The following is a 5420-nucleotide window of genomic DNA, read 5'->3' on the forward strand; positions in this document are numbered from 1 at the left end:
ACGAGTTTTCAATTCGCCTGAACACAGCAGAAGAATCGGCAACACTCGAACCACTCCTTTTCCTCGCAGAGAGGCGGAGAGCGAGACGGATGCCAAGCACTTTGTAAAACGTCTCTCTTCCATCTCCTGTCTCTCGGGTCTGAGCCGCGGCGCGGCGTTGGGACATTGTTCCAGCGAGGAGCTCTGAGCTCTGAGGTAAAAACAACAATGGTGTCAAACAGGCGGTTCGGCTTTAAAGTTTATGAGTCGCAATAATCTCAATAGTCTCATAGAATAGAGGGAATATACTGGATGGTCCCCAGGGAATTTGTTTTCATCAGATTCCGTCATATCAGCGTTGAAGCAAACAGAGCTGAAGGCCGGAAGCCAGTGTAGATGACTAAGATGTAAGTGTACCAACAGGACTCCTCTCAGACAGTGGCAGCCTGCCAGTCCATATGTACATTTACATTTAAATTCATGGCATTTAGCAGACGCCTTTATCCAAAGCGACTTACGACAAATACATTTGTTTAGGTAAGTGAATCATCTATCCATCAGTCATCATAAGATGAAGTAATCAATGCTCGGACCAGGGGCCATAGGCAGTCACAATGCTAGAAGAAGGAATTATTATTATTATTTTATTTTTTTTATTAACAGGAGAGAAACTTGTACAGGGGGGTAGTGGGGGTGAAGAGGTCTTTAGGAGGGACCGTTATGATGTAGCCTTAAGAGATGGGTCTTGTGGCACTGAGTGGCGTAGCACACTAATGCGCTTGCCATGTAATCGCAAGGTTCCTGGTTCGATTCCAACCCTCGACCTACCTTGCATGTCATCCCTCCTCTCTCTCTCCCATCCTTCCAATCTATACTGTCTCTATCCCAATAAAGCAGAAATACCCTAAAAACATATTTAAAAAAAAACACAGTCCCTTCTGTCTCTCCCTGACCGCTACAATATACAATATATCAGGGGAGGCTGGTGCAGGTAGAAATCGGAGGACGATTTGATGATCAGGAATGGTATTCCATTCCATTCCATGGGTTACAATGAGCCCGTCCTGCGATTCCTACCTTGTAAAGTACATGCATATATGAACACTGAGAAGAAAAACAAGACCAAATACATTTCACTATCAAATGGATCTCTACCTTCTACGGAAGGAAACAGACCATTGATCAGGCTGTGTGTATGTGTGTATGTGTGTATGTGTGTGTGTGTGTGTGTGTGTGTGTGTGTGTGTGTGTGGCCTGAGGGGCAATTTGTCATCAGAGAGCCAGATAAGGAGATCTTGGAGTGCAATACTGTACAGTACTTCTACTTGTGCTGTGTGTGTGTGTGTGTGCTGTGTGTATGTGTATGTGTGTGTGTGTGTGTGTGTGTGTGTGTGTGTGTGTGTGTGTGTGTGTGCTGTGTGTGTGTGTATGTGTGTGTATGTGTGGTCTGAGGAGCAATTTGTCATTAGAGAGCTAGGTAGGGAGAGCTTGGAGGAGTTCAATACTGTACATCTGCAAGCGAGTGGTGTGTGTGTGTGTGCGTGTGTGTGTGTGTGTGTGTGTGTGTGTGCGTGTGCATGTGTGTGTGTGTGCATGTGTGTGTGTGCGTGTGTGCGTGTGTGTGTGTCATATCATCACTCTGCCCACTCTGAATGTTTTGACTGTCACGGCTGGCTGGTTTTCCATCTCCTCTCCCGCCCAGTGGGGTCTGGTCCTCATTACCAGCATGTGATTGGACGAATTAAAGCAGCCTGGTTGGTGGCAATCTCCCAGCTGAAAACCCTCCACAACGTCCATGTTCAGTCAAACATACACACACACACACACACACATACACACACACACACATACTAAGAGGCCTCTCCCCACCACCCCCCCTCCATTCCTCCCAAGAGAGCAGAAGTGTTCATAGCCTCAGAGAGCAGCTATGACATCATGCAGCAACCCTGTACAGTCAGATTAGTGGGAGAAAAACAGGGGGAGAGGGGGAGAGGGGGAGAAAAGCAGGGGGAGAGGGGGAGAAAAGCCGGAGGAGAGGGGGAGAAAAACAGGGGGAGAGGGGGAGAAAAGCAGGGGGAGAGGGGGAGAAAAGCCGGAGGAGAGGGGGAGAAAAGCAGGGGGAGAGGGGGAGAAAAGCCGGAGGAGAGGGGGATAAACAGGGAGAGAGGGGGAGAAAAGCAGGGGGAGAGGGGGAGAAAGGCCGGGGGAGAGGGGGAGAAAAGCAGGAGGAGAGGGGGAGAAAAGCAGGGGGAGAGGGGGAGAAAAGCAGGGGGAGAGGGGGAGAAAAACAGGGGGAGAGGGGGAGAAAAGCAGGGGGAGATCAAGAAAAGCAAGGGGAGAGGGGGAGAAAAGCAGGGGGAGATCGAGAAAAGCAGGGGAAGAGGGGGAGACACAGGGGAGACCTCCTAGATGGTGGCAAGCTGTGCAGTGAGTAGGGATGGGCTGAAAACCCTCCACATCCAACGTCCATGTTCAGTCAAACATACACACACACACACACACACACACACACACACACACACACACACACACACACACACACACACCCCCAGCATGTTATGGTAATAGGTTATCCCTGCGTGAGGTCCCAGCTACAGTGACCTTGCGTCAGCTCCTCTCTTCCCTCTCCGTGAGTCTGTCTTTAATCTGGGGGCCAATTTCCTCACTCATTATCATGATGACATTTGACCATACAAAGCTGTCTGCCAGGAGTGGTGTTGGGTGTGTGTGTGTAAGTGTGTGCGTGCGTGTGTGCGTGCGTGCGCAAGTGTATGTTTATCCCCTCCCCTCATAAACCTTGTGCCTGTCTCCCCTTCAAATAGCTCCCCCGTCCACAGTGAAACCAGACACACAGAGACTAGAGTTCCCTTCCACTAAGCAGTTGTGCCATGCAGCAGCGTGAGGCTGCGTTCGAGGGGAGGGGTGAAAGGTCAACAGGTGAAGGGGTTAGGACTGGCCAGCCTTCAGTTTCTCATGTCAGTCATGCTGAACCAGTCAGCCAGCCTCTGCTCTGGCTGAACTTTTCCTTCAAAGTCAGCAGATACATTTCAGCCCTGAGCCTATGAAGCCGCTGCAGGGACCCTTTTATGCTCTGGGTGCTGGAGGGTTATCTAACAGACCTTAACTTTCAGTCACTCTGCTTTGTATGAATGTCAAAATCACATCAGGGCCATGGCTGCCAAAGCCCTGTCCCACAGCCTTCAGTGACATCTATCCCTGAACAGACTTTTCAAAAAGGGAACAGAGTCTGTGTGTGTGTGTGTGTGTGTGTGTGTGTGTGTGTGTGTGTGTGTGTGTGTGTGTGTGCGTGTGAGAGTGTGTGTGTATGCGGGTGTTTAAACTTGATTGCGTGAGAGAGCTCAGAGTGTGTGTGAGTGTGTGTGTGTGTGTGTGAGTGTGTGTGTGTGTGTGTGTGTGTGTGTGTGTGTGTGTGTGAGTGTGTGTGTGGGTGTTTAAACTTGATTGCGTGAGAGAGCTCAGAGTGTGTGTGAGTGTGTGTGTGAGTGTGTGAGAGTGTGTGTGTATGTGGGTGTTTAAACTTGATTGCATGACGTGCACTTTAATCACTGAAAGGGGGCAAAGAATCTCCAGTTAGAGACAGAGATGTGTGTGTTACTACATACAGTCAACTACTGTGTCCATAGTCAATCCAATCAACTCATTCAGTATTGTTATCAGTAGTATCTCTCATCAGCTGGATGTGGAGAGGAGGAGAGGAGAAGAGAAGAAGAGGAGGAGAGGAGGAGAGGAGAAGAGGAGGAGAGAAGAGGAGAAGAGGAGGAGGAGAGGAGAAGAGGAGAAGAGGAGGAGAGGAGGAGAGGAGGGAAGGAGGAGAGGAGGAGAGGAGAAGAGGAGGAGAGGAGAGGAGAAGAGGAGGAGGAAAGGAGAAGAGAAGGAGAGGACTAATAGAGACACAAAGGAAGGGGGTTGGGGGGGGGGGCATGCTAACCAGCAGGATGATAATGGAGAAGGACAGGAGAGTTCCAGCATGCTGAACACAATCAAGCCTCTCCCTGTTACACACACACACACACACACACACACACACACACACACACACACACACACACACACACACACACACACACACACACACACACACACACACACACACACACACACACACACACACACACACACTCCGACTTCTCTGACACCCGGCAGTCTGCTGCTGTCATTCTCAGTAGGGAGAGAGAGAGAGTGACAGGAACTGCCAGCTCTGTCTCTTGCCACATGGTCATCACTTCTGATCAGCCCCACACACACACACACAGACGCTCAATAGCGCCAGGCAGTCAGCCAATACAATACTCCTTCCACCATGAAGCAGCATGCCAATAAGAATCTGGGTAATGTCATACTGAATGCTAAATTCAATTTGGTTCTATTGCCCTTTTGGACAGACTTTTTCTCATAGCTGTCCGTGCGGTGCCTCTTATTGACTCTGTCTCTCCCTCTCTTTCTCTCTCTGTCCGTCTCGTTGTCTCTCCCTCTCTCATCAGGCAAAAGACAAAAGCTCCATCTTATCCACACATTTTAACAGCATTACAATCCCTACAGACTCCAGCCAGCCAGCCAGGCACACTCAGATGTGAGCAGAGGACAGTCCCATACTGTAATACCTGGCCCTTTCCTCCATGTGGAATAGCGGTGTTCATCAGCACGGTGTGAGACACATCCAACAGGCTCAGATTACTCTAATGGTTAACACTACGATGAGCAAATGAGGAACACTTTTCTCCTGAAGCACACGAAATTGCTCTCCCATGGTTAGAGTGTGCGTGTGGAGAGCCAGTGTGTGTGTGTGTGTGTGTGTGTGTGTGTGTGTGTGTGTGTGTGTGCATGCTGACATCAGGTAGTGATTGGCGTAAGTGGAGGTGCCCAGCGATGTAGGTTGCAACGGGGTCCTACAGGACGCCACTCAGACGAGTCTCAGTAAAACCATACTGGAACCACACGAGTACAGCGTAGGTACAGCCTCTCAACAGAGACACAGCTCAAATACCAAGAAAGAGTGCAGTTGAGATAATACATGCATCAGAGCATTACAGCAGATCTTCACCTGTTAAAAAGCACTTTGTTATAAGTCCTAACCTAACCTTGACCTTGAGTTAGAGCAGAGTCTGCTCTCCGGTATAACTGCATTACCTTCAATAACATTAGCACAATACCTCCCAGACCAGACACGTATAGACTCCCATGTGACTGTGTGTGTATGTGTCTGTGTGGAAGGAAGATTAGATGCATTCTAAAGCAGTAGGTGTCCTTGATTCTCCCAGACCTGTGGTCCTCCCTGTCCACCACTGAGAGACACCTACTATTACAGACAGGCAGAGAGAGAGGGGGGAGAGGGGGGGAGGGAGGGGGGAGGGGGGAGAGAGAGAGAAGAGAGACGATTATTCAGTGAGCAATAAAAGCGTTTAGTGCCATGGGGCAGGAAG

The sequence above is a fragment of the Argentina silus genome, assembly GCF_951799395.1.
Source record: "Argentina silus genome assembly, chromosome: 19".
Taxonomy (NCBI): domain Eukaryota; kingdom Metazoa; phylum Chordata; class Actinopteri; order Argentiniformes; family Argentinidae; genus Argentina; species Argentina silus.